We start from the raw sequence: 27,751 nt of genomic DNA on the forward strand, positions 1-27,751 counted from the left end.
ACAGCCTCCGTTTTCCATGGCCTCCATCTGGGCTGGGAGTCCTTGAGTGCGCAGAGAACAGTGACGGGGGCTCTTCGTTGGTCCGGCTTAATTGGTTTGATTTAATGGCGTTGGTGGCGGATTCAGATTTATACGGCTTTCTGAGCTGCAAATCTGCTTTCTAAATGTAGAATTTTTGTGGAGTGGTAAAAAATAATGGCTGTTCTGTGATTCCTGCCTCCCGAGCTAGGAGATTGCAATTTACATTATGCAAATAGACATTATGCAATCAAGGCACTTTAGCAGGAATCTGGCGACAGAGAGGCCGCTGATGAGCTACGAGGTCTGCAGCCCCAACTGGAAGGGTCCTGGAAGAGCAGAGATGGAGTGGGGAGGGCGTGTGGCGGGTAGAGGGGGCCGGGTCTGTTTCACTGGCCCGAGGAGGCACCGTGGAGCCAGGCCCAGAGATGAACGCTTCCAGGGGGGCTGCCAAAGCGACTCTCTCAATTAATGGCTTTGTTTAATCATACCCCCTGTCCAGAGGAGTATTGTCTTACGGATAATTTCGTTTGCCTAACGAGATTTTGCTAATTAAATCTCCTTTCGGTTGGTGTGACTATGCCTGCAGGAGACAGGGCTATCTGGAGTCTTCTCCATAAACCTTTCTGGAGAGGAGCTGGGAAGAGGGACAGAGGGAGGGGAGAAGAGGAAGGGAGGGAGGGTAAACTTCCCTGCTGCGAGCAGGCCTGGAGAAGCTTCCAGAAGGGTTTGGAAGTACAGAGTGGCTGCCACCACCCACTTGGCCTTTCTCTCCTATTCTCTGGGTATATGGGTACTTAGAAATCTTTGTCCAGCCTGAGGGATTTCCCCGCTGTCTGCTTCTTCTGTAGCTCCTGTCACCTCCACCATTATCCCTTCTCAAGTTCTTCCCGATCCTCAGGAGCTTCTGTGAGCCTTCCAGGCACTGATTCTAGTGGCTCTAGCTGCGGTTGGTGATGGTGGCAATGTGGGAACACTCTCCTGGCCTCCACTGTTAGCCAGCCAGCCTGGCTCTTCAGAGAGGAAGGTTGGCCAAATTGGCCATTTCTCCAGGGATAACTGAATGACTCAAAGAGGAGAAAACCTTGTCAAATTCATGTTTGACAGAGTCAGCCAGGGGTAGCCCCCAGAATATGAAGGAGCCTAGCTCTGGGCCTGCAACAGCTGGAGCTTAATAAATGCTGTTGTGAGCATGTGCCCCCATCACACCTGAGCTCCCGCATCTCAAGGGATTCTTTACAGTCTGTGGCTTCCTGGGCCTGGCTGGCCATGGGCTGCACAACTCAGCTCTGTCTACCTGCCAGCTTCCTCTCCTGCCCGCCTTGCAGCTCCCTCCTCCCCGTTACAGACACTCCTACTCCGGGTACCAAGAATGCCAGGTTGTTCAGTTTCCCCCAAATACTCTGCCTAACTTCGCACCTCAGTGCCTCTGCACTCGCTGCTCCCTCCATCTGGAATCTCCTCGGCCTGGATAGACCTGCTCCTCCTGCAGTGCTCAGCTTACGCATCTCCTCTCTGACTACCATCGGCAGGGCTTCCTGCCTTTCCTGAAAGGGTGCTGTCCTTCCACATCCTGTATGTTGTCACAGGACCTCAAACATAGGTATCTGTCTGTCTAGCCAAGTTAAGAACTGAATCTGATTCTTCTCCTGATCCCAGTACCTAGAATCATGCCTGGCCACAGTAGGCCCCTACAGGTTTGGTTGAATGGAAAAATGAACGAATGACCCAAGGGGAGATGGTGGAGTGATGGAGAGGTTTGCTCCATTAAGTCCTCCAAACCCCAGGATGAGTGATGGTGGTACGGAGACAGGAGACTGACTTCTGTAGGGGCTTTGCAGAGTTACTTGCTCACCCATTACCTTTAGTTCCTGGGTGGGAAGGTCCTAATTCCCTCTGTGTGCCAGGCCCTGCAGTGGGTACATCAGCATCTCTTGTCGTACATTTTGACATGGATCCTGTGAGGTGGATATTGTTTTTGCAGAGGGCACTGAGGCTTATCTGTCCTCATCAGAGAGTAAGGCAGTGCTTGCCTGTAACTGGGCCGAATGGCAGGGTCCCAGCAGCCTCTAGATAGGTGAAAGCTCCTATGCTTCCCAGCCTTCCCTCCCCATCTATCCAGCCAGCCAGCCATCCAACCAGCCCATGCATCTACCCATCCAAACCATCCATCCATCCATCCATCTTTCCATCCATTTATCCATCCACACATTCATCCATCCATCCATCTCTCCATCCACCTATCTCTCCATCCATCCCATCCCATCCCATCGCATCCTGTCTATCCATCCATCTATACATCCATCCTTCTCCATCCATCCATCCATCCACCTGTCTCTCCATCCATCCCATCCCATCCCATCCCATCCTGTCTATCCATCCAACTCTCCATCCACCTATCTCTCCATCCATCCCATCCCATCCCATCCCATCCTGTCTATCCATCCATCCATCCATCCTTCTCCATCCATCCATCCATCCATCCACCTATCTCTCCATCCATCCCATCCCATCCCATCCCATCCTGTCTATCCATCCATCCATCCATCCTTCTCCATCCATCCATCCATCCATCCACCTATCTCTCCATCCATCCCATCCCATCCCATCCCATCCTGTCTATCCATCCATCCATCCATCCATCCATCCATCCATCCACCTGTCTCTCCATCCATCCCATCCCATCCCATCCCATCCTGTCTACCCATCCTGACTGTAACCTAAGCTGCCCTGAATGTGTGTCACACCCTGGGCTCTCCCTGTGCTGGAATGGCTGGGTTGTTGCACTGGGAGAACCTGTGGGTGTGCTGGGAGATGGGTGAAGCTGAAGCCCCACAGGCAGCCTCCGGCTGCTAGCTCTGGTCTGTTGCCCAGCTAGGAGTGGGGCTGTGAGGATAAAGGAGTCTGCAGTCCATGCTGGGAAGCATGAGGGCAGTAGAGAAGAAATGGCTTATATCCTCCTATGTGATAAGGCTATATGCCTCTTGCTTGTGTGTGTGCAGGCTGCAGGGGGTGTGTGTTGGTGGGGGCAGTGTTTGAAGATAGTCCTCTATGTTATCCTCTGTTCCTGAGTTTCAGTGCTTTGCTTTTTGCCCTGATGTTTTCCCCTTGGTGCCAAAGTTCTGTCTCTTCATTGAGGCTTCCAGTCATCTTAACATCCCACCATGCTATCTATGCTCTGAGTCTGAAGGGTTTTTCAGTGCATAATAGGAGCTCAACAAATACTCTGTGATGCACTGAATGAGTGAATGAGTCAGCAAGCATGCCCTTTGCTATCAGGAAGTCTTGAACTTGAGTCCTAGTTCTGTTCTTTAGGTAGCTGGGATCTTGGGATTTAATTTTCTCATCCAGAAAGCAAAAATACTAATAGTGCCTATTCTATCTTTCTCGAAGGGTCGTTGGTGGAAGATTATAAGAGATACATGAACGTGTTTTATAAACTATAAAGCACTATGCAAGTATAAGAGGTTATTATTATAATGGTTATTACGCTTGAAGTGATCATTGTGTTTGAAAATTAAGGATTCTGTTTTCAGGAATGTAAAATCACCCAGACCTTGTTGGAACTCTCGAGACGTATGGAGCAAGCATCACAGGAGCTGATTCCACATTGGCCCGACTATGGGAACTTTCTGGGGCTGGGGTGGGAGAAGGGGTCTGGTGAAAATGGCGTGGGCAGATCTTCACTTGTGCTACCTGTGTGCTACCCGTGTGGACCCACACACACGATCTCCCTTGAGTCTCAGCTGCTGCCAGGCTTCCTACGTTCATTATTTTTGCGTATACTGTTCCCTCTGCTAGGTAAACTCTTCTTCTCTCCTCTGGTCTTTGGACACTGTCATGCCAAGTTGCTTCACTGTCCCTGGGCTCTCAGGCTACCAAGTTTACCTCCCTGAAGGCATTCATCATGTGGACCCAGGACTGTGGAGTGTGCCTCCTGGGACACAACACGCACCTCCAGAGCAGGTGTCAGGTGTCACTCATGTCTGTAGTTCCAGAGGTAGGGGATGGAAGGATGGATGGATGGATGGATGGATGGATGGTTGGATGGATGGATGGGCGGGTGGATGGATGGACGGGTGTGTGGGTGGATGGATTGATGGGTGGTGGTGGATGGGTGGGTGGGTGGTTGGATGGATGGGCAGGTGGATGGATGAGTAGGTAAAAGGTGAAGGAGTGCTTGGGGCTTGGTAGACGCACAGAATTTGAACTTTTGAAGCACTCTGAGCTGCAGGGGAAGGTAAGGGAGAAGCAGCTTCAGAGAAATTAGCACTGCTGTGTAAATAACCCCCAAATCTCTGAGAGCCACCCCCCTCGGGTCCAGAGGGTCGTAGGCTGATCTTCCCTGGGGTCCCTGGAGTCCTCAATCCCATGCAGGCTGGTGACTGGCCATCAGCCAGGCGAGCAGTGAGGCATTAGTGTTGGGGCTGAGTCTCGAGGAGGGAGGCGCCGGCCTTTCATCGTTCCCCAGAGATGAGCCGCCACCCATGTGGGGAGGCAGGTGCTGCCTACCGCCATCCCCAGCCACCCCCAGATCCTGTCTGTGGGTGAAGTCAGTCCCAGCTGGTGAAGAATCTGCTGGAAGCCCTCTCAGGTCCCTGGCTCTGGCGCCTTCTCCCTGTGTTTGGAGGCATCTTGTCTCCACCTTGCTCTGGCCTCTCCTCCATGCCCTCCCACTCCCAGCACCGCTCCTTCCGGAGCCCCCAGGCAGCCACAGCCAAGTGCCAGGGGGCTGGGAGGCTTTTCATTACCGAATGCACTGAACCTATTTGTGAGTGTTTTGCAAAGTGTTTAATCCAAGGTGTTCCCTCAATTAAATTAGTGCAAACATCTGTGTCCCACATCCACCTCCATTTGCATTCTGTGCCATTTATTACAGCGGGAAATGGGAAGGCACCTTAGGAATACTTAGGACTGAATTAGGCTAGCTTGGGGTGGGTGTGGGGGTGGGCGTCTCAGAGTGCCTGTGAGGTTGGTCCACAAGGCGGATCCATCTCCAGGCCGGCACTGGTAGAGGAGCCGCTTTCTGGGGCAGGGGGCCACGCAGGGGATGTGTCTGGTTTGGGGACCATCCGGTCTTGTGGGGGAGGCTGGATGAGTTTAATTAATGCCCCTGATCCAGGTGGCGCTAGTGGTAAAAAACCCGTCTGCCAATGAAGGAGACGCAAGAGACAGGGTTTTAATCCCTGGGTTGGGAAGATTCCCTATAGGAGGGAATAGCAATCCACTCCAGTATTCTTACCTGGAGAATTCCGTGGACAAAGGAGCTTCACAGGCTACAATCCATGGGATACCAAGGAGTAGGACATGACTGAAGTGACTTAGCATGCTCCCCAACTGCCCAAGTATCAGTACCTGCAGAAGCAGGAGGAATTCACTGCGGTTGTTTTATAACTAAACTCATTAAAACAACAACAACTGTATCACATTGAAGTGACCCACCTGGGTTTCGCCCTGGAGGAGACATTTGCTGCTGGAAGGTGGGCTTTTTCATCATGAAACTGCTCAGCCTTGGTGACTTGGCTGCATGTGGGTGGTGGCACTGTTCCCCATACCTCGTGACCCCAAGGACTGTGGAGGACTTTGGGGGTCCTGCTGTTATCCCAATCCAGGAGGCACTGAAGAAGAATAGCTTCTGCTCAGTGCGTTTACCTGTCATAACCCTCCCCCACAACCAGCCCTTTGAGACGGGGCCTCCGGACAGATCAGAAAGCCAGGCTTAATCAGACAGAGTGGGCAACACACTCAGTATTGGTCCATAGCTAAAGAGGAGCGGAGGGGATGTGAACTCAGGTCTACACGACCCCCGAGAGGATGTATGTACTTCCTGCCACACTAGGACACCTTTTGGGAATGAAGCAGCTGACTTTGGGTCAGGGACCTTGCCCCCTCCCCAGATGTCCTGGCCAGGACACCCTGGCTGGGCTGTGCAGAGGCCCCTGGCCCTAACCTGCCTGCCTCTATTTGTTGTTCAGTTGCTAAGTCGTGTCAGACTCTTTGTGACCCCATGAACTGCAGCACGCCTGGCTTCCCTGTCCTTAACTGTCTCCCAGAGTTTGCTCAAACTCATGTCCATTGAGTCGTTGATGCCATCCAACCATCTTGTCCTCCGTCGCCCCCTTCTCCTTTGCCTTCAATTTTTTGTTATAACTGATGAACCTGCATTGCCACATCATCACTCGGAGTCTATAGTCAGCGACAGGGTTCACTCTGTTCTGTGGATTTGGATAAATGTGTAATGGGCAAGCAGTCATCACTATCAGTTCAGTTCAGTCACTCAGTCATGTCTGACTCTTTGTGACCCCATGGACTGGAACACGCCAGGCTTTCCGGTCCATCACCAACTTCCAGAGCTTGCTCAAACTCACGTCTACCGAGTCAGTGATGCCATCCAACCATCTCATCCTCTGTTGTCCCTTTCTCCTCCTGCCTTCAATCTTTCCCAGCAACAGGGTCATTTCCAAGGAGTCAGTTCTTCACATCAGATGGCCAAAATATTGGAGCTTCAGCTTCAGCATGAGTCATTCCAATGACTAGTCAGTGTTGATTTCCTTTCAGATTGACTGGTTTGATCTTCTTGTCATCCAAGGGACTCTCAAGAGCCTTCAGGTGACATAAACTGGGATGCCCAGGGGCTTTGATGGTTACTTATCTGAGAGAAGGGATTCCTGGTTTTTGTGGGGTGGGGCAGGGAGGAAAAGGAGAAGAAGTGAGGAAGAGGCTCATGGGTTGCTCAAGGACTTAGAGATCGCTGAATTCTTTGGCACTAAATTGGAAAACTGAGGCTCAAAGGAGGCATCCCCTTGCCTAAGGCCACTGAGGGTTTAGTGGTAGAGGCTGTACTGGAAACTAGGTCTCCTACCTCCTGGCAGGGTAGTGATGTCAGGGCCTGGGGAGGCTGCAGGGGTTCTGTAGAATGTGCTGGCATTCTAAATACAAAGTGTGTAAGTCAAAGCTGGAGAAGGAACCAGGGTGAGAATGGGATGGCTGGCTGCTGTGGACTCATCTACTAAGGATGCTTCTGGACACCTTTAATGAAGAACCTCCTGGGTCCTAGAGGGCTACTGGCCAAGTCTGACCTAGAGTGGGTCTGCACCAGCACCGAGTTCTACCTAGGGATGTCCAGGGGCTGTATAACCTGGGGAGCCTGGAGGGGTCCCGAGACCTTGGACGGTGCACCCGTGGGTGTCCAGCTCACCTCCCCCTTCCCCATCTGCCCAGGGTGCAATGGACTCAAACTCCAGTCCCCTCTCCCTCTTCTTCCCCAAAGAGACAGGACCAGGTCTTAGCCTTAGTTTCCCCATCTGTTAAAGAAAAAGAAAATCTCATCTCAAAATTCTCCAAGCCAGGCTTCAGCAATACGTGAACCGTGAACTCCCTGACGTTTTAGAGAAGGCAGAGGAACCAGAGATCAAATTGCCAACATCCGCTGGATCATGGAAAAAGCAAGAGAGTTCCAGAAAAACATCTATTTCTGCTTTATTGACTATGCCAAAGCCTTTGACTGTGTGGATCACAATAAACAGTGGAAAATTCTTCAAGAAATGGGAATACCAGACCACCTGACCTGCCTCTTGAGAAATCTGTATGCAGGTCAGGAAGCAACAGTTAGAACTGGACATGGAACAACAGACTGGCTCCAAATAGGAAAAGGAGTATGTCAAGGCTGTATATTGTCACCCTGCTTATTTAACTTCTATGCAGAGTACATCATGAGAAATGCTGGACTGGAAGAAACACAAGCTGGAATCAAGATTGCCAGGAGAAATATCAATCACCTCAGATATGCAGATGACACCACCCTTATGGCAGAAAGTGAAGAGGAGCTAAAAAGCCTCTTGATGAAAGTGAAAGTGGAGAATGAAAAAGTTGGCTTCAAGCTCAACATTCAGAAAACGAAGATCATGGCATCTGGTCCCATCACTTCATGGGAAATAGATGGGGAAACAGTGGAAATGGTGTCAGACTTTATTTTGGGGGGCTCCAGAATCACTGCAGATGGTGATTGCAGCCATGAAATTAAAAGACGCTTACTCCTTGGAAGAAAAGTTATGACCAACCTAGATAGTATATTCAAAAGCAGAGACATTACTTTGCCGACTAAGGTCCGTCTAGACAAGGCTATGGTTTTTCCTGTGGTCCTGTATGGATGTGAGAGTTGGACTGTGAAGAAGGCTGAGCGCCGAAGAGTTGATGCTTTTGAACTGTGGTGTTGGAGAAGACTCTTGAGAGTCCCTTGGACTGCAAGGAGATCCAACCAGTCCATTCTGAAGGAGATCAGCCCTGGGATTTCTTTGGAAGGAATGATGCTAAAGCTGAAACTCCAGTACTTTGGCCACCTCATGCGAAGAGTTGACTCATTGGAAAAGACTCTGATGCTGGGAGGGATTGGGGGCAGGAGGAGAAGGGGACAACAGAGGATGAGATGGCTGGATGGCATCACGGACTCGATGGACGTGAGTCTGAGTGAACTCCGGGAGATGGTGATGAACAGGGAGGCCTGGCGTGCTGCGATTCATGGGGTCGCAAAGAGTCGGACACGACTGAGTGACTGAACTGAACTGAACTGACAAGATCTTTGGGAAAATCAAAGGAAATAGTAGGCATGCTTGACCCTACTTCTGCAAAGCAGAGCACTCTTGTTTTCCATTTTTCTTCATGGCTCAGCTCTACTTTCCCCTCTAGACTCTGAACTGGATACAAGGGGCCAGGGGCTCTACTGAGCCAAGGGTGGGCAGCCCCTATCTCAGCTCCTCGCCCTCCCGCTTCTCTTCCCTCCCTCCCTCTCTCATCAGAAGACTTTAATAAATGCATCTCAGCATGTGGCCCTGCTTGGGGCTTTATAAGAATGAATTGCTTATCCCGGCCTATGTACTTCCTAGAAATGACAATCTACAATCAACACACATTTATTAAGCACCACTGTGTGTGGTGCCCAGTTCTAGGCCTGGCAGGGTCAGCCTGGGAGTGATCCCTGGGGTTCCTGTCTCCTCCCCAGGGCCCCGATGGCCGCTGCTTTCTTTGGCTTTGCCAGATCCTGAGACAATCTGCCATCGCCAGCAGGACTGGGGATTTCGGTACCCTTACCTGCCTCTTGGCTTCTGCACAAGGTCACCTCTGCCTTGAAGTGCCCTCCATCCCTCTCACTTACCTCGTTAGAGCTCAGGTTCTTGATGATCAGTAGGTCTGTGACCACATCTCAGCTAGGGTTTATCCTCCTTGGGCTCCTGGTGCACGCTGGGCATCTTTCTGAGACTACTGTTGTTTAGTCGCTCCGTCATGTACGAGTCTTTTCGACCCCATGGACTGTAGCCTGCCAGGCTCCTATGTTCATGGGATTCTCCAGGCAAGAATACTGGAGTGGATTGCCATTTCCTTCTCCAGGGGATCGTCCCGAACCAGGCATCCAACTTACATCTCCTGCTTTACAGGAAGATTCTCAACCGCTGAGCCACCTGGGAAGTCTTCTGTGACTATTGATCACAGCATATTTTCATTATGCTTCTACTAGGGATGCTGGGCTCTTGAAGGGTAAGGCTACTGTATGCAGCATCCTAGAACTAGCAGAGACCCTAGGACTCATTTGTTCTACCTCGCGGCAGGCCAGGTCCTGCTCAGTTCATCCCTCGTAGAGGAGAATGCCAGTGATTAGAATGCTTTCCCCTCCCGTTAGCCTCTGGTTCTCAATAAGTGCTTATTTTGTTGGATGAACCACCGGCGTGTTTGAATGGAGGGTGTCATGGCAGCACGCCTGGCTCTCTAGTTTCCAGGGTGTTTGGTCTGAGAGCACGTCCCTGTCCCTTTTATATGCAATTCTATAAGTATTCTCTCCCTTTCACCGGCCTCAGGATATGGGATCTCCAGATGGAGCTGAGAATGGCAGAGAAGAATGCGCCCATTGATTTATTGCCCCTGTGTCTTTGCCACGGGCATTTCCTCTTCCTGAAAAGTCCTCCCTGCTCAGCCAAAGCCTGCCCTTCCTCCCCAGTCCCACACCACCTCTTCCAGAGCCCTCAGGGGAAACGCAAGCAGTGTCTCCCTTCCCGAGAGCCTGGGGACACTGACCAGAGTCTGCCTGCATCCTGGATATACCTGTCAGCCCTTCTCCATGGAGATATGTCAGAACAGGGCACATAGCTGACGCTGCTGTCGCCCTCACTCCATGTGGCCTGGCGCCTGGCACATTCTGAATTTATTGCACTTGTCTGCCAAATGAACAGGATTACTCCTGGTCTGTCTCAGAGAAGGGGGTGTCTGGGTTCTCCCCATCCTCTGCTTTCACTTTTCTGCCCCACGATTCTAAAGGAGCTGGAGGCTCATTCGTCACCAAGTACTGGAAACTGGAGGGTACAGCTCGCAAAAGAAAATTGGTGTTAAATTCTGTTTGGTGTACTGAGCAGACTGGAATTACTTCTCTATGGCAGGACTGTCAGGTCGCAGGCCCTGATACTCTGCACGCAGAGTCTCCAAAACAGAGTGAGCAAGATGGGCCATTGGCATAAGAGAAGATAATAGTACAGCTTTGTTTCTGTGCTATGTGCGTGCTAAGTTGCTTCACTCGTGTCCGACTCTTTGCGACAACATGGTCTGTAGCCCACCAAGAGCCTCTGTCCGTGGGATTCTCCAAGCAAGAATATGGAGTGGGTTGCCATGCCCTCCTGCAGGGGAATCTTCCCGACCCAGGGACTGAACTAGCGGTTCTTATGTCTCCTGCACTGGTTCTTTACCACTAGCGCCACCTGGGAAGCCCTTTGTTTATATGGATATTTTACCTCATCCTGTCCAGATTTCTATTTTTGAATATGCTCCATAAGACATTTCATGTACTGGCAGAGCAGTAGGCTTTATATATACTCTCCCACACATGCATGTTCATATATGTAGGTACTGAGGTATATTAAACATTTTTTACTGATAGAATTGTAAACATGTCTGAAGACCTTGGAATTGGGCCCCTGGCCCACTGTCCAGGACATGAGGTCAATGCATACGTGCCAGTGTCTCCGGACAAATGTCCTGTCCCCTAGCACGGCCCCATATCATGCCTAAAGCTTTACAGCCTGAATCTCACTGGAGGGCAGACTCCTTGGGGACAGTAATTTGGGGACCCTCTTCAGCAGTGACGTGTGGCAGTGACTCCATAGGGCCTGGAGAATGGCAGACACTCAGTAAATTACATGGGGCTTGAAAACTATTTATTTAAATTGAGACATCTGAGAGTCTTTTAAAGTTTTAAAATTTGACTTTAATTTAATCCTCAAATGTCTGCTCTCAGAGAGTATGCTTGATATATTTACTTGGGGTCCATTATATAACAACAAAAAATAAGTATAGAGGCCGGCAGAGGATGAGAGGTTAGGTAGCATCTCTGACTCAGTGGACATGAATCTGAGCAAACTCCAGAAGATAGTGGAGGACAGGGAAGTCTGGCACTGCTGCAGTCCATGGGGTTGCAAAGAGTCTGACATGACCTAGCGACTGAACAGCAATGCCTACTGGGCATCAGGTTGTGAGTCAGGTCCTGGGTGACAAATCTGAGGTCTCTGATCTCAGGTTATTTATATTCCTTTTTTGAAATGTTTCTTTTATTTATTTATTGGTCATGGGTCCTGTGGAATCTTACCATTTCCTCAGCAGATGCTCTAGACAGTTGGTATGTTGGTATTTTAGGGAGGGCAGAACCCATCAACCAACATAGTTGCGTCCTAGGGGCCCTGCTACCCCCCGCCCCGTGGGTGTGGTCAGAGTCTGGTGCAAGCTGGGAGTGATAGCTCTCCCATGAGAGTGGGATGGGGAGATAGAATGGGACCAGGGAAGATTTTTGTACAGAAGATGCTTAGGCTGTCTCTCAGCTCAACTTCCAGTCTTCTGTGTTGAAATTTCAGAAGCCAAGCAGGGACCTATCAGATAAGGGGTGAGTTTGGAGGGAAGACCCATCAGTAGAGGGAGATAGCCTTCGAGAAGACAGACACTGATAGATCTGACAGCTGGCCTCCCTCCTCTTAGGAACAGAAGCCGGGGGCCTCTTGGCCAGAGTTGCAGAATGGGGAGATAGTCAGTGGCTGAATCAGGGCTCTTGGCTCCTCCCTGGGATCCACACACAGAAGACCCTGGGGCACAGGCTGGGCCTGCTTTCTCCACCTCAGGTGGTTATTCAGCCAGGACCAGAATCCTCAAAGCCCCCAGTGCTTCTGAGCTGCAGGTCCAACCCCCTCCCTCCAGCAGCTTCCGGAGGGGCCAGTGGCCCATGGCCCCGGAATGATCACGGGCTGTGTGTGACTTCTTCTTTCTTCCTGTACGAGTTGAGCACTTGCCACCCTGCTGTCTGTTTTTCCTTGCTAAGGTTCAGTTCTAATTATGTTGATTTTCTTCATCCCACCCCCTCCTGGAAGCTTATTAGGTTGAATATTTTTATTTATTATCATTTCGCCCAACTCCTGCCAGCATTTCCAATTACTCTCCCCGCTTCCTTGTAATTGTCTTTCTGTAATGGCTCTGAAACAATTGCGCTAAATGAGGTGTCTCCTGGAAGATGAGAGTCTCACTTCATTAAAGGCTAATGTATTCTCAGCTCCAGCTCTGTGGGGCTAGCTTGGAAGGAAGACATTTAAACAGCTTCTTTTATTTTATAGGGAGCAACTTTTCAGCGACGAAGATGTCTGTGGGGTATATGTGTATGTGTGTGTGTTGCCTGATTTTAATTTAAAGAAAGTTTATGAAATAGTGCAAGTCTCCCTGTTGATGAAACTCTCTGTTCCCGGGTAGCTGAGGTTGACGCAGATGGGGTCCAGGGTTCCAGGGCGCAGGAAGACAGGGGCATTCTATTCGGATGTCCTCCTTGCCTTTCTGCCAGGTCCCCTCCCTTCCTGTCGACCCCTGACCTCTTGATGCCTCCATCCTGTGCTGACTCCCACTGGATGATGTACAACCTCCTGCTGCATATAATTTTTTTCAGTTTATATATCCTCATTCATTCATTCATTTGTTGTTTATTTGTTTACTTGTTCATTCATTTACTTGTTCATTTGTTATTCATTGAGCACATTTTTTGTTTTTTTTTAAATGGAGATGGACTCTTTTTTATTATTTGATTATTAGTTTTTAGTCGCGCTGAGTCTTTGTCGCTGCGAGTGGGCTCTCTCTAGTTGCGGCGAGCAGGGTCTCCTCTCTAGTTGCGGTGTACAGGCTTCTCTTGGCGGTGGCTTCTATCGAGGCAGAGCTCAGGCTCTAGGCCCTCGGGCTTCAGTAGATGTGGCGCATGGGCTCAGCTGCTCTGCGGCATGTGGGATCCTCCTGAACCAGGGATCGAATCCGTGGTGGATTCCTATTCACTGTACCACCAGGGAAGTCCCAACACGTGTTTATTGCCTGCTGTGTTCAGGCATGATTCAGGATGGGGATATGACATTTTGGAGCTTACAGATCAGTGAGAGAACAGAGGTAGGTGACAGGCAAGCAGGCACTTCTATTACAACGTGTTAAGTACTGTCATCAGGCAAGGGAGGACCACTGGAAAGCTCTCAGGAGGGCACCTGGTAAAATCTTGCGGGGTCGAGGATGACTTCTAGAGGGCAGGGGGTGGGGTCTGGGTTGACACTGGGAGGATGACCAGTTTGCCAAGTGACAAGGGTGTGGGTGGAAGTCTTTGAGGCTGAGGGAACTTCTGTAGCAAGAGAGGGCCGGAAGAGTGAGATGCAAGACAGGAGCTGGTGTGGGGCAGGGGCTGTGATGGGAGGAGGGGCTGGAGATCAGGAAGAGTCCTGAAGGCTCGGCTACTGAGAGATTGAGTGACGTGGAAGAATTTTAAGCTGAGGATTGATTTGGCCAGATCTGCCTTGGAAAGACTGCTCCTACTTGAGTGTGTAGAGTGGATTGTGGTGTGGTGGCTTAGTTGCTAAGTCGTGTCTGACTCTTGCGACCCCATGGACTGTAGCCCACTCGGTTCCTCTGTCCATGGGATTCTCCAAGACAGGACAAATTCAACCAGGAGTGGGTGGCCATTTGCTTCTCTGGGGGCTCTTCCTGACCCAGGGTTCGAACCCGGATTTCCTGCATTGCAGGCAGATTCTTTACCACTGAGCCACCAGGGAAGCCCCTAGAGTGGATTGAAGGAAGGCCCCCAAAAAAGGCAAGAGACCTTTGAGGAAGATGCTGCAGGTGATGTTGGTGTCCTGCCTGGAGGAGGCGGAGGAGAATGAGAAGGCTGTGTACATTTGTGAGGTATTACAGGTGGAGAAATGATGGGCTCCAAGTGGGGGTGGTGAGGGGCGGGGGGTGTTAAGGATGAGAGCTGTTTTCTGGCTCCAGCAGTCAGGTGAATGTGTGTGGTGGGGTCCCCATTTCAGGACAAGGACCATGAGAGGTCCGGGGAGCTCCCTAGGATGTGGGGCTACCAGGCTCAAATCCCAGCAGAGGTGGGGTGCCTGTTCCCAGTGACAGCTGTGGAGCCCCAATTTCTTCACCAGCGGGGTCCATGGGTTGCAGGTGGGCATCAGCTCACTCTGTTAAGGGGCGATAAGCAGCTTCGTCGTCAAACTCTGTGCTCCAGGCTGAGCAGGTTCCCTCTGCGCTCTGACTTCTGACCCAGGCAACACAACCTGTACCAAGGCCTTTGAGCATTGCCCAGGCATCTCCCATAGTTAAGGGGTGTCTCTTCTTTTTTTTCAGCCGTGCCACATGGCATGTGGGATTTTAGTTCCCCCACCAGGGATTGAACCCCTGACCCCAACATTGGAAGCGTGGAGTCTTAACCACTGGACGGCCAGGGAAGTCCCCAGGGTGGTCTCTTTTAAAGGGTTTTTTATTTCATAGTCAAGAAAGAGCAGGAAGACCCTTCCTGATAATGTTTGGGTTAGGAGCGAAGAATGTAAGCTTACAACAAGTGGTGAATCAGGTTCATCCAGTTATGCCTCTGAGCACCTTTTTTTGGGTCCCTGGAAGCTTGGGAGTACAACAGTGGTGGTGATAGTGGTAAAGGAATCATGATGATTTCCCTGTTTATCCAGACTGCTGTGTCCAAGACACTCTATTAGGCATTGCCTGAAGTATCTCATTTAGTCTTTGTGAGAATCCCATTGTGCTGGTATTGTTATCATAAACAGGTTACATAAGCAGGCCCCCTGGACTCCCAGCCTGCGGATTCCTTCTCAGGGCAAGGAAGGAGGGCATGGGCTGTGCCAAAGCTGGTTTGGGGGCAGCCAAGGGCTAAGAGAAGTGGCTTATTCCATCCTCTGCTTGCTGTTTTTCTGTACTCTTCATGCCCTTTGTTATGAATTATCTTTTCTGCTTATGCCTAACTCACTCATTCATTCATTCATGTGTGTCCTTCAAGGTCTTGTGCAAATGCCACTAATTCCTGAACAGAGCTGGAACTCGCCCCCGCCCTGGTTCCCAGAATACATTCTTCTCTCTCTGTTATAGCTGCTGATCTATAGTGAGTTCTTAGCATGTCTGTCACCTCAGCTCCACTTTGGGATTTCCCTGGGAGGGGATATTGGCTCACTCCTCTTTATATCCTTGGTACCCAGCACTGGGCCTGGTGCACAGGTGTTCTATGAATATACTATTAGTGATGCCAGGATGCTCAGGGAGGGCCTGGGAGGTCAGCAGACAGGAACTTCCTGCCCCCTGTCCGTTACAGGAGGAGCAGATGAGCTGCCCAGATACGCGCCAGACTGGGCTTGGCTCCCTGGGTCGGCTGCCTGGTGATAAGGGGCAGCCAGCCACCAGGAACAGAATTCTCTGTGTGCTCTGGGAGAACGTGGGGCTTGAGGTAAGCCTCCTCCAGGGCAAGGACTGAAGGAAGCAGCGTGGAACTGGATGTTTATTCCGATGAGGTGCTTATGTAACACCAGGCTTCCTTGGGCTCCCGGGGACTGAAGAGAGCACACACCAGAGAAACAAACACACGAAGAGAGCAGCAAGCCACTCGCTCTATTAGACAACCGAAGTGAAGAGGTGCTCCGGTCTGCTGTCTTGCGCGAAAATTTAGTGCCTGGGCAACTGCCAGGCAGCTTTTTGTTACAAAGAATAAAATGTGTCTAAATACTCAAGTGCAAAAGTCAGTGATAGTTTTCCATCTCCTCAAATCTTGCTCTGATCGCCATTCCTCCCAGGCCATGATGAGGTGCGGGGAGATGCTGTACTCAGGAGAATTGGGGCCATCTCTTGAGCAGCTCCTTTCTCAACCTCCAGAATCAGGGCTCTGATCACAGCTGGAGGGCAACAAGGGGAGAAGGAGGAGGAAGGAAGCACTAGGGTTCCTGATCAGTAAATAGCGGTGTGACCTGCGGCAAGTGCCTTGCTCGGCAGAGCCTCAGTTTCTAAATCTGTGGATGAAGAGAACCATTAACCTTGCCCTAACCTGCAGCCTTGTTGTTTTCAGCCTCTGTACCCCATGGAAATGCATGGGATTGTGACCCCTCTGTAATGTGGCCTCTCATTCAAGTTGGGTAGCACAGAACCCTATGCCTACTCTCTCTCCCACCAGCTCCGAAGCTGAGTCAGGGCTACCTGCCTCACTCTCCGCAGGGGATGAGGATCCAGGTGAGTTCTAAGTCTGGGGTCTCCTGGGGCTCTTGGAAACAACAGGCCAGGCCTCCTGAGCCCAAGGGAAATGGGGAACCGAACTTTGTGCTGCAGAACAGTGGATAAGAAGTCTTCAGATCCTAGAATGGAGCTGGACAAAACATCACTGTTCATTTAGTAAGCATTTACCTAGGACATACCACGTGCCAGGCATTGTGCCAGCAGCCCCTGGCCTTCCAGAACTCATAGGCTAACAGGTATTCCAGGTTAGTGCCCAATCCTCTCCATTCCACAAGAGGACAGACGGCTGGGGGATGAAGTGACTATCACAGAGCCACATAGCCAGTCAGTGGACTTGGCAGCATCAAAAGTCTGCTTTGTGAAGCTGAAATGAGCTGATACACGCCAAGGGCTCAGAGCCATGCCAGGCACCTGTCCAGTGAGTTCGCTGTAGCTGCGTCCGCTGGGGCTCCAGGCTCTAGGAGTGGGGGCTTTGTCCCACATGGCACCTCTTGTGTCCTGAGTCCAAGTGTTTGAGATGAGATGGGCCGCACCTCTAAGGTGACGCTGACAAAGGGAAGATGGGAAGGACAGTGGGTCTGAGGCTTCCGGCTCTTGGCATTTTATTCTTCTATTCAGCCAAGGCTTGTGGAGAGTATGCCTTATGCCAGGTTCTGGGACTGAACAACCCCACAAGCCCCATACCCTTGAGGGGTTTGTTTGTCAATGGGGAAGGAGGTTGGACCATAAGTAAACCGGGTATTTGCCAAAGGATAAGTGTTACGAGAGTGTTGCGAGAGTCCTGTGCAGTAAGATTTGTTATTGTTTTTGTCAGCCGCTCAGTTGTGTCTGACTCTTTGCGACCCCGTGGATTGCAACACGCCAGGCTTCCCTGCCCTTCACTGTCTCCTGGAGTTTGCTCAAACTCATGTCCATTGAGTCGGTGATGCCATCCAACCATCTCATCCTCTGCCTCCCTGTTCTCCTGCCTTCAGGGGGCACTGCACTCCTTTGCAGTGTGATTTAGTAGAGCTTACCCAGATAGTGGGTTAGGGGGCAGTGAAGGTAGGGTGTGGGCCAGCGGGTTGAGGCAGGTTTTCTTTGCTTCTAAAAGTTGCCCTGCCGTCCTTTTCTGGTAAGCGGCCTAAGGTGACTCCTAAAAATGGTGCGCTATTCACTTGACCCAGAAAACCCCACAAAATCATGCAAATCAAGAGGTTCAAATCTTCGTGTACACTTTAAGAACACTCGTGAAACCGCCCAGGCCATAAAGGGTATGCATATCTGAAAAGCCACCAAGTATCTGAAGGACATCATGTTAAAGAAGCAGTGTGTGCCGTTCCGCCGCTACAACGGTGGAGTTGGCAGGTGTGCACAGGCCAAACAGTGGGGCTGGACTCAGGGTCGATGGCCCAGAAAGAGTGCTGAATTTTTACTACACATGCTCAAAAATGCAGAGAGTAATGCTGAACTTAAGGGCTTAGATGTAGATTCTCTGGTCATTGAGCACATCCAGGTGAACAAAGCCCCCCAGATGCGGTGTAGCACTTATAGAGCTCACGGTCGGATCCACCCCTACGTGAGCTCTCCCTACCACATTGAGATGATCCTTACTGAAAAAGAACAGATTGTTCCTAAACCAGAAGAGGAGGCTGCACAGAAGAAAAAGATATCCCAGAAGAAACTGAAGAAACAAAAACTTATGGCCCGGGAATAAATGCCGCAAAAAATAAATGCAAATAAAAGTAATAAATAAATAAATAAATAAAATAAAAGTTGCCCTGCCAGGCGTGCGGGGTGTGACATACGGAGAACTTCTGCTCAGCTCTATCCCCTTGCCTCTAAAGCTCAGGCTCCCAAATGACGTCGCAATACTGAGATTGTCTCTTCCCTGCTCAGCCTCCAACCCACAGCAGGAAGTAGCAAATCCAGAATAAGACCCCTCGCATTTCACCACTATCCCCTTGAGGGGCTCAGGGACTTCCCTCCGCTACAATTTGGACATCCATCAGAAGCATTCTTTCTTAAAAGAAACATTTGACTCAGAATCAAGTGTCTTCCTTCTGGGTCTCTTCCGCATTGCCTCCCACCCTAACTGGGCATCTCAGGTGCAAAACCAGGAACAACAGAGACATTCTTGGCCAGATAACACCCCCTGTGTCTGTATTTGGGGTAGGCGCAGAGGGACAGGCCAGATTTCATCCAGCAAGTACCCGGGTGCTAACAAAGCCAGTCCTGGGCTGACAGATCCCGGAATCCCCAAGGGGGCCTATTCACCTAGCCCGAGGGGTTAATGGTCAGCCGGCCTCCCCTCCTAGAGTATTGATTCTTGTGCTGAATCCTTAGAGCTCCCTTTTTGTCCACCAGTCCCCTGACTCAGTAGCCCCTGGACAGATGCTTTCTTCCCGGGTCACTGGCCACTCCGGGCCCACTGCTCTTCCCCCACCCAGCTGCTGAGGTGGGTACAGATTTCTTAGTAATGATCTTCCTCCAGGAGCCAGGGAGAGAGAGGAGCTGCTGCCGCTGCCTGCGCTGCCGCCAACATCAAAGCTTTCTGCGTGGCTTTGGTAGAATGTTAAGAATTGCGAGATAATTAAGTTGCATTTCTGTGCATTGTTTACTGTTGCTCTCAACCAATCACTATTCCATAGGGGCTAATCTGTGCTGGGTTTCCCCCCCCCCCCCCACCCCCGCTTTGCAGTGCCTGTTTGTACCACATTCTTCATTATGCTTCAGTTACAATTTTAATTTTACTATTATTAAATCTTCCCCAAAGCTGTATTATTCTGTGCCTCTGAGCTGGAATTCCTGATTTGGGGACTGTTTGCATCTGGGCCTGTTCACAAATGATTGTTCTTGTTTACAAAAGAACATACATTACAACTCAGCACTGGAGGAATCCTGGCTCCCTTCTCCTCTCCCACCCCTGATTCACCTGGTTGTAGGAGGTGGGGGAGAGAAGGCAGCAAAGGGGATCTGATAGTTTTTAAGATTTTCCTGTTAGAGCACTTTCATAGCCTCTAATGGCCAAAGAAGAGGATAGGAAATTGAGTTCGAGGTTGGGGGCGGAGTGGCCAATGGGCTTCATTTTTCTTTTTTTTTTTTTAGTATTTATTTATTTGACTGTGTCGGGTCTTTGTTGCGTCATGTGGGATCTTACAGTACTCAAGTCTAGCTGTGGCTCGTGGGCTCAGTAGTCGCAATGAATGGGCTTAGTTGACCCTGCAGCATGTGGGGTCTTAGCTCCCCAACCAGGGGTCGAACCAATGTCCCCTGCATTGCAAGGCAGATTCTTAACATGGAAGTCCTGAGGCTTTGTTTTTATACCCTGCAAATTCCCAGCTTCTTTACTTCGTTAAGCCTGTGACACTGGGCTGTTAAATAACATTGCTCAGCCTCTGTTTCTGCTTGAAAAATCAGAAAAATTCTGATGATGCTTTAATACTGCCCCACTGGTAAAAATGAAAAGGGATAATGGTGCCCGCCAGATGAGGAGGACTTAGCGAGGGGCAGGTAGAGTTACATTATCCTCATCATTAGCATCTTCTTGTTGTCTCCTGTCCGTTTTGCTTCTTCCATCGCCTGTCCCAAAGTTTACCCACTTGGCTCCCCTTGAGCCTTCCTCTGCTCTCTGTCATCACTAAGCCAGTGGAGTGGAATCACAAGTGCTTTGCATCTGCTCCCCATCACTGGGGGCTGATAGGAGTAACTTACCTGCCTTCTCAAGAAGAAAACAGGGCAGATTTGCAGGGACCTGAGCTTGCGGAGGGAATGGGGCTCTACCCCTGTGAAGGTGGCCTGCCCTGGGGTTTTGAGAGCCCAGAGCCATCTGCCAGAGCCCTCTGCCCCAGCTGGACCGGACAGGAGCAATGCAGCCCATGTCTGGAGCTCTCCTCCCTGCACCCAGCCCAAGGTCCCTGCCTTCTCAGCCTCTTCCTGGGGTCCCCTCAGCTTCCTTCTTCCCTATCACCCGGTCCCCCATGCCTCCACACACACTAAAACCATAACTTTTTCCCCCTTTCCCATTATCTCTAACCCATATACTCTGGGAAGTTTAATTTGTTCTCGGTAGTAATCACCATTAACTAGAAATTGTCTTTCTCAGTGTAAACACGTCATTAGTGAAGCTGGTTTTCTGCAGGGTCCAGATTTCATTTTTATTAAAATGAAACACTTTCAGGCGCCTCACTGTGTCCAAGGAGAGAGAGTATAATTTTAACCCATTGGGTTGGCCACAGATAATTGGGCTGGCATTTGATTGGACGATTAGGGAAATATCTTCTTCACATGCAGTATAATTTGCATTTTTTTCCCACTTATATGAAGCTAAGTCATGCTTTCGTACACAGGCAGTTTTAATGAGCATTATAAATCCTAATGAATATATTTTCATGTTCATTTTATTGGCTTGTTTTTATTACAAGAGGTCTGAAAAACAGGGCCAGTGAGGGAGCCGCAGAGGAAATGACAGGGGAGAGAGGCAGCCTTCCACCCCTCCCTTGGCCTCCCCAGGTTGCTAGGGAGGGTGGGGGATGGGGGGGACTCCGTTGATGTGGGAGGGCTGAGCAGGAGAGGGTCAGCTAGGTCCCCATTAACCCAAACCAGACGCTCCTCCGGACCCAAGGGGATGCACAGAGCATGCCTCTGGCCCTCGGGTCCTCGGAGCTCCTACTGCAGCCCGGCCCCCTCTGCAGCCTCAGCCGCTGCAGCCGTGAACAGTCTGGAACCAAAGGCTAACTTCTGCACAGGACCTGGCATGTGCTAGGAACCCCATACAGGCTGATGAGATGGAGTTGAATTGAATTCTGATTCACAAGGAGCTGCCGTAATCAGAGCTTTGTTGTTGTTCAATGGCTCAGTCGTGCCCGACCCTTTGCCACGCCAGGGACCGCAGCACACCAGGCTTCCCTGTCCTTCACCATCTCCCGGAGTTTGCTCAAACTCATGTCCATTGAGTTGGTGATGCTATCTGACCATCTCATCCTCTGCTGCCCCCTTCTTCGTTTGCCTTCCTTCTTTCCCGGGATCAGAAACAGAGCACTGGTTCCCAAACCCAACCCTGAAAGGCCGTGAGCGAGTGTACACCGTACACTCTTCTCCTGGATGCTTCAGAAGCTTTGTCAGTGTCTTAGGGTCTCAGCACATCGCGATGAGAATTAGCTATAGGGTCAGAGCTCTGCGTCTCTCTCTATTCGTTCAACAAACATTTGGGGGGCACCTGCTGTGTTCCAGGGCTTTCCTGGTGGCTCAGATGGTAAAGAATCCGCCTGCAATGCAGAAGAACTGGGTTCAAGCCCTGGGTCAGGAAGATCCCCTGGAGAAAGGAATGGCTACCCACTCCAGTATTCTTGCCAGGGGAATTCCATGGACAGAGAAGCCTGGAGGGCTACAGTCCATGGAGTCTCACAGAGTTAGATACGACTGAGTGACTAACACACATACTGTGTTCTAGGGGACATGTACAAAGTGACCCCTAAAATCCCCACCAGCTCCCGCATTTTAAAATATCTGTAATAAGTGACCAATAAAATATAAATAAATAAAGTGGCCTTTTTGTTCCAGCTTGGGTTTCTGGTTCTAGATCAATCCATGTGCACGCAGGGTTTGGTCTCTTTCTGCCAGGAGCCCTGAGTGCCTCTCTGTGCCCCAGCCAGCCTGCCCCAGTGCCCAGTGCTCCCCAGGCATCTGCTCAGATGGATGAGGCGTTGTGGTCCGGCTCCTGGCCACTCAGCCTGGCCTCCCAGATTCTCCTTCTCAATGCTTTGCTCCAGCCAAAGGGCACCCGCGGCATCTCCTCCTCTCAGGACCCCGGGGAGAGCCCACCTTCCCTTGCTGACACGTGCTTAGCCGTGGGCCTGGCTGTGGGGAGCCTGGCTGTGGGGAGCCTGGCTGTGGGGAGCCTGCCTGAAGGCCCGCCTAGCCTCCTGTGTCGTCTTCCTGCTGAACTTCTGCTCCTCCTCACAGAGCTTGCTGTCTGCTGACCGTCCCACCTTGCTCCTCATCTCCCACCTACCTACCCTTCCCCTCCAATTTTTGTTTCTTTGAAGCTATGATTTTATTTATTCATTTATTTTTGGCTGTGCTGGGTCTTCGTGGTTACATGCTGTGTTCAGTCGCTCAGTCATGTCTGACTCTTTGCGGCCCATGGACTTTAGCCCTCCAGGCTCTTCTGTCCATGGAATTTTTTCTAGACAAGAATACTGGAGGGGGTTGCCATTTCCTTCTCCACAATTTTTGTTTTTTTAATCAGAAAGATGTTTGCTGCTCATTTCGGTTGGGACTTTGGAGACGTTTTAGAAGCAAATTCGACTTGAAACGAATTCCGTTTCCTTTGCCGCCATCCCTTCAAAAAGGCAGCTCGGCAGCTGGGGGACCCTCCTGGGAGGCTGACCACAACCTCAGGGTGGGCTGCGTCCTCTACCAGAACCCCCCACCCCGTGCACATGGACGCAGCAGAACACGCCTTGCTGCTACCTTCAGGGCGACGTGGTGCTTTCCTGCTATGCAAGAGAGGCTTACTGACCAGCTGTCCTGCGCTGGACTCTGTGAGAGACAGAAAACTATCAGAGAGGCCCCGTGGTCATGGAAAGTGGACTGACCCATGTGGGAAGGACGCAAACGATGCAGCTGAATTCTGCTGCTTCCTGGGGTCCGCTGCTTGTGTCTTATGTCCAGCTCTGGCCGGAGCTGCACCACTGGGAGGATTTGGTGGGTCTGGTTTCACCCTCACCACCATATTTTGTGCAAACATCCATCGATGCTGAGTGAGTGCCTGCATTTGGCATTGGGTAGGGGGCAGGGACCCTCTGCGTGGGCAGCTGTTGTCCCAAGAGTGGGGACTCAGCACCCATGGCATCATATGCAAGGTACTGATGAGCGCTGATTTGTCTGCTTTCTGTGATAGGTCCATCTTGTCTGTTTATTAAAACTGCAAGCTTCTGGACAGGGGTCCTTGCCCGAGGTTTCTTCCACATGCTCCCCTCACCACCACACCCACAGTGCCTGGTGCTGGGTCATTGTTCCATAAATGCTCTCCGATGGCCAGGGGCAGGCTCCAGTGCTGCTCACTCCCAAGTCAAGGCCAAGGGCCCAGATGTACACAGCTGGTCTTGCTCTGTAGGCAGAGGGCTGGGCCAGTGGACACGACACCGGCCCTGATGTTGTACTTGTCGGAGCTGCAAACACAGTGGGAATCACTCACCGGAGAGACTGAGTTTTCAAGGTGGTCAGTGCAAAAGCAAGCCGCTGCCCCAGGGCCTGATCTTCATGAGGGAGCTCAGAAGGGGGAAGGGGTGCAGAGTGGCCCCCCAGTAGTCTGAAACCAACGATTTTAGGGTGGCTGGAGGGGAGGATTATTGAAGAAGGTGTAAACTCATTGGGAGTGGTGAGACAGGGGTACTGGAGGGGAGGAGGGGGCTGCCTGCTCACAACCCAGTTCTGGAGGAAGGGAAGTTGGTGGGGGGAGCGGGCCTGAGTGACCTTCGAGGTTGGGGATGAGGGTCAGAGCAAGCCGGGCATGAGGCAGACTTCAGAGTGAAAGGAACTTGTGTTCTGGCTGCCGCAGGAGGATGGCCAGCCAACGGGTGGAGGAGGGGGCGGGCAGAGAGAGCCATCTCACCTCTCCAGCAGGGGGTGTTTGTCTAGCGTCCAGCCTGAGTCTTGACAGGTTGGTGTGTTTGCTTGGGGCCACTTGGGGAGCTCCAGGCATCGTAGGATGGCTGGAGATGCTGCCCTGAAACCAGTTTCATTGCCCTCCACCACTACCCCTCCCCTGAAGTGAAGTGTAGTCATTCAGTCGTGTCCAACTCTTTGCGACCCCATGGACTATAGCCCGCCAGGCTCCTCTGTCCCTCGGATTTTCCAGCAGAAATACTGGAGTGGGTTGCTATGCTCTCCTCCAAGGGATCTTCCCAACTCAGGTATCGAACCCAGGTCTCCTGCATTGCAGGCAGATTCTTTACTGTCTGAGCCACCACCTGTCCTCAAAGGCCACATGCTTGGGGTAGGGGGTCAGAACTAGCTGAGACCTCTCTTCCCTCCATCTCTGACTCTGCCCCTCCGACCTGTCTGCCTCTCCCACTGCTCCCCAGCTCGCACCTTCTCTGTGTTCCTCTTTCTATTTCTATGATCACTGGTTGGTGCTTCTTTTGTTGCCAGCGATGCCCCCTCGACCCCAGGCTTGTGTCCGGGAGTGATGCTGGGTTAAGTGTCTGCAGGAGCAGACGACCTACGGTATATGCCCATTTGTACCGAGAGGGGCATAAGCGAAGATCCACGGCACCTGTGTGCCAACCCCCCTTTTCTATGGGCCTCAGTTTCCCCAGAAACGCAGTAGGAGGATGTGGCACTACTCTTCAAGAACGCTTCCCTGGCGTGTGCTCCCCACCCCTGCCGCCCCCCTCCTGCCTGGACTGCAGGAGTGGGAGGCTGTGTGAGAACTGGGAGGTGGGGGCAGCGCACGGAGGGGATCTGCTGCCCAGACCAGTTTAGGCAAACAGCAGGGACTGCTGGCGGAGGCTCCAGCCCCCACTTTCGCGGTAACAGCTGCAGTCCAGCTGCTGGCATCCCTGCTGGGGGAGCGTGCTAAACCTCTCCAGGGTCAGCGCTGTGGTATGTCGGTTTCCATAGCAACCAGCCAACGGGCCACTTTCTCAGAACAATTCCCCTACTCAGCCGGGTTCTGGACTTAGCTCAGCCCAAGGGCATGTGGCTGAGGAGCAAAGCAGGAGGGGGAAAGGCTGCCCGAGGGCCAGATGGCCCCCCAACCCCCTGCAGAAGGTGGCTATCTCCAGCCTCGGCTGAGCACAGAGGGCATGCACCCGCAGCACAGGGCAGGCTGACTCTCTTCCAGTTCAGGCCGTCCCTCGCCCCCTGCTCTTTGCCACCCTCCCACACCCACTCACCCACAGACCGCCCAGCTCGGCCTGGCTGGACGTATCAGGTCTTTGTCTGGATCACAGCTGCCTTGGCTGGGCTCGGAGCTGGGAGGAGAAAGTTCCGGAATGGTGTACGATGGGCGGGGGAGGGGGCTTGCTGGCCTCCATCTCCGCACCCTTCCATCCCACTCCAGGGCCATCGGAATTCCACCCGCCCGCCCTCAGTGACCTCTGGGGAAGACAGGGTCAGAGTCTGTCCCCCTCCACATGTTCAGAGGATGGGAAAGGTCACCTTTCTCAAGCCCCTTAGAAATAAACTCCCTTAACCTGAGCAGGTTGGTGCCACGCCTGACACTTTCGGAAAGAGAGACTTGGGAGAGAACAGACAGATTAGGAGCTCACAGGGACCTTGATCCATTTTCTGGGTGAGGAATCGGGGTGGTGGAGGGGGTAGACTGCTTTGTGTGGGGATGGGATGGCATGGGGGCACCAGGCCTCAATTCCTGGGCAGAGGCCATCACTCCTCACCTCTTTCCTCTCCCTGGTTGGGCTCACTGTTCAAGTCCAGAATCGGTGAGGGAGGCCAGAGCTTCTTCCCCAGGCCCCTTGGAACACAGCTCAGGCCACTGGGAACTTGGGGGCCACAGGGCCCTTGTTGCTGGACTTAAGTTTATTTCCAGAAGGGAGCCATTAGCAAATGGGGAAACTGGGATTAGGGCTGATGTCTCTGAGCAGGCCTAATAACCTCAGGGTTGGGCACAGGGCTAGGACTTGGTGTCCTGACAAGTGACCGGGGTGGTGCCTGGGGAGGCGTCGTGTTCCCAGAGTGATCTGTCCAGCTGTCTTGCTCATCTTTTCTGATCAACGGTTATGCACTTTCAAAGGGCCTAGTTCTTCCTTCTCTTCCCCTTATCCCATCTACCCTCTCACCCCCTTAAAAGGAGGGGACAGATGTCCTTTCTTCCACACACCACAGCTGCAACCGGACACATTCCCCTAGCCCCCGGAAACAGGTGTGGAGGATTTCTCAGCCCCTGGGGACGAGGGGCATTCAGGAAGATGACCAGTTTTAGAAGCTGCATGAGTTTTCATCCCCCTCTGGCCCCATCTGTGAAATGGGCGTGTTGCCTTGGATTAGCACTCCCAAAGTGCGCTCTGCAGCACAGTGGGCTCCTTGGGGGCTGGCGGGGGCGGGGAGGGGAGAGCCCTGAAGCCCAGCAAACTTGGGAAATGCTGCCTAAACAATTCCTTTTGAAGAGTTACAGGGCTCCTTACCATTTTAAAGATTTTAACGAGTTCAGGATGCAGGACAACCCAGTTTAACCTAGGGCTTCCTAAACATTTATGACCATGGTACCCTTAGTGCACATCCTATGAACAAACCCACCTGGCAGTTATCAGCCTGTACCAGACATTCCAAGGCCTTCCAAGTTACTCTTCAACATCTGAGGTGCTTCCCCCGCATCTGAATATCTGAGATGTTCCCGGCACCACAGATGGTCCTGTGACCACACCCCAACCCTGGGCTCAACCCTCCTGCCTGCCCCCTCCACCACCACCTCCTGCTGGCTGGCTGCTCAGCTTTGCTCAGATTATCTCCATTCCAGATGGAGACGCTGGTGTCTGGTATGAGGAGAGGTCTCGCCCTGGACCCTTGAGAGCCAGGGCAGAAGTGGAGAAGCAGTGTGCTGGGATGTCTTAAGTTTCTCAAGGGAGGGAAGCCCTCATGGCTCCACCCTAACCCCCAACTCTCCCCTCAAGGCTCATGGGTCATCTGTAATTTTACTGCTTTAAAACGTGAGGCAGTGCTTCTAGAACAAAGGGAGGAGAAAGTTCTGGCTCCCAAGCGTCTAGAAGGAGGACCGTGAGTGGTGAAGCTTAAAAAGGGAAAACTACAGGGGCTTCTCCAGTGGCTCAGTGATAGAGAATCTGCCTGCCAATGCAGGAGACATGGGTTCGATCCTTGATCCAGGAAGATCCCACATACTGCAGAGTAACTAAGCCCATGGGCCTCAACTACTGAGCCTGTGGCTCTAGAGCCCAGGAACTGCAGCAAAAGCCACCACAGTGAGAAGACCACACACCTCAGCTAGACAGTAGCCCCTGCTTGCCGCAACTAGAGAAATGTCCGAGCAGCGACAGAGACCCAGTGCAGCCAAAAATAAATAAACTAAACCCAAAAAGGAAAAGTGCCCTTCTCCTCTCTTTACCGTCCAAACTCTCAGAAACAACACCTCACATGCTCCAGTCTTTAAATTTTCCGAAGACCTTGGGTGGAAATGCCCACATCTGCCCGCGAGGGGACAGCCGTGATGGACCGGAGACTGGAC

The 27,751-nt window shown here is 51.7% G+C and overlaps 1 protein-coding gene and 1 pseudogene across 3 annotated transcripts in view; both read left to right on the forward strand.

Moving 5' to 3' along the window:
• The window catches only part of PKNOX2 (PBX/knotted 1 homeobox 2), a 293,398-nt gene that overhangs the window by 89,192 nt on the left and 176,455 nt on the right, over window positions 1-27,751 (forward strand). The window lies entirely within an intron of this gene.
• On the forward strand, window positions 17,694-18,281 carry LOC128069253 (60S ribosomal protein L17-like; annotated as a pseudogene).

The sequence above is a fragment of the Budorcas taxicolor genome, chromosome 25 (genome assembly GCF_023091745.1).
Source record: "Budorcas taxicolor isolate Tak-1 chromosome 25, Takin1.1, whole genome shotgun sequence".
NCBI lineage: Eukaryota > Metazoa > Chordata > Mammalia > Artiodactyla > Bovidae > Budorcas > Budorcas taxicolor.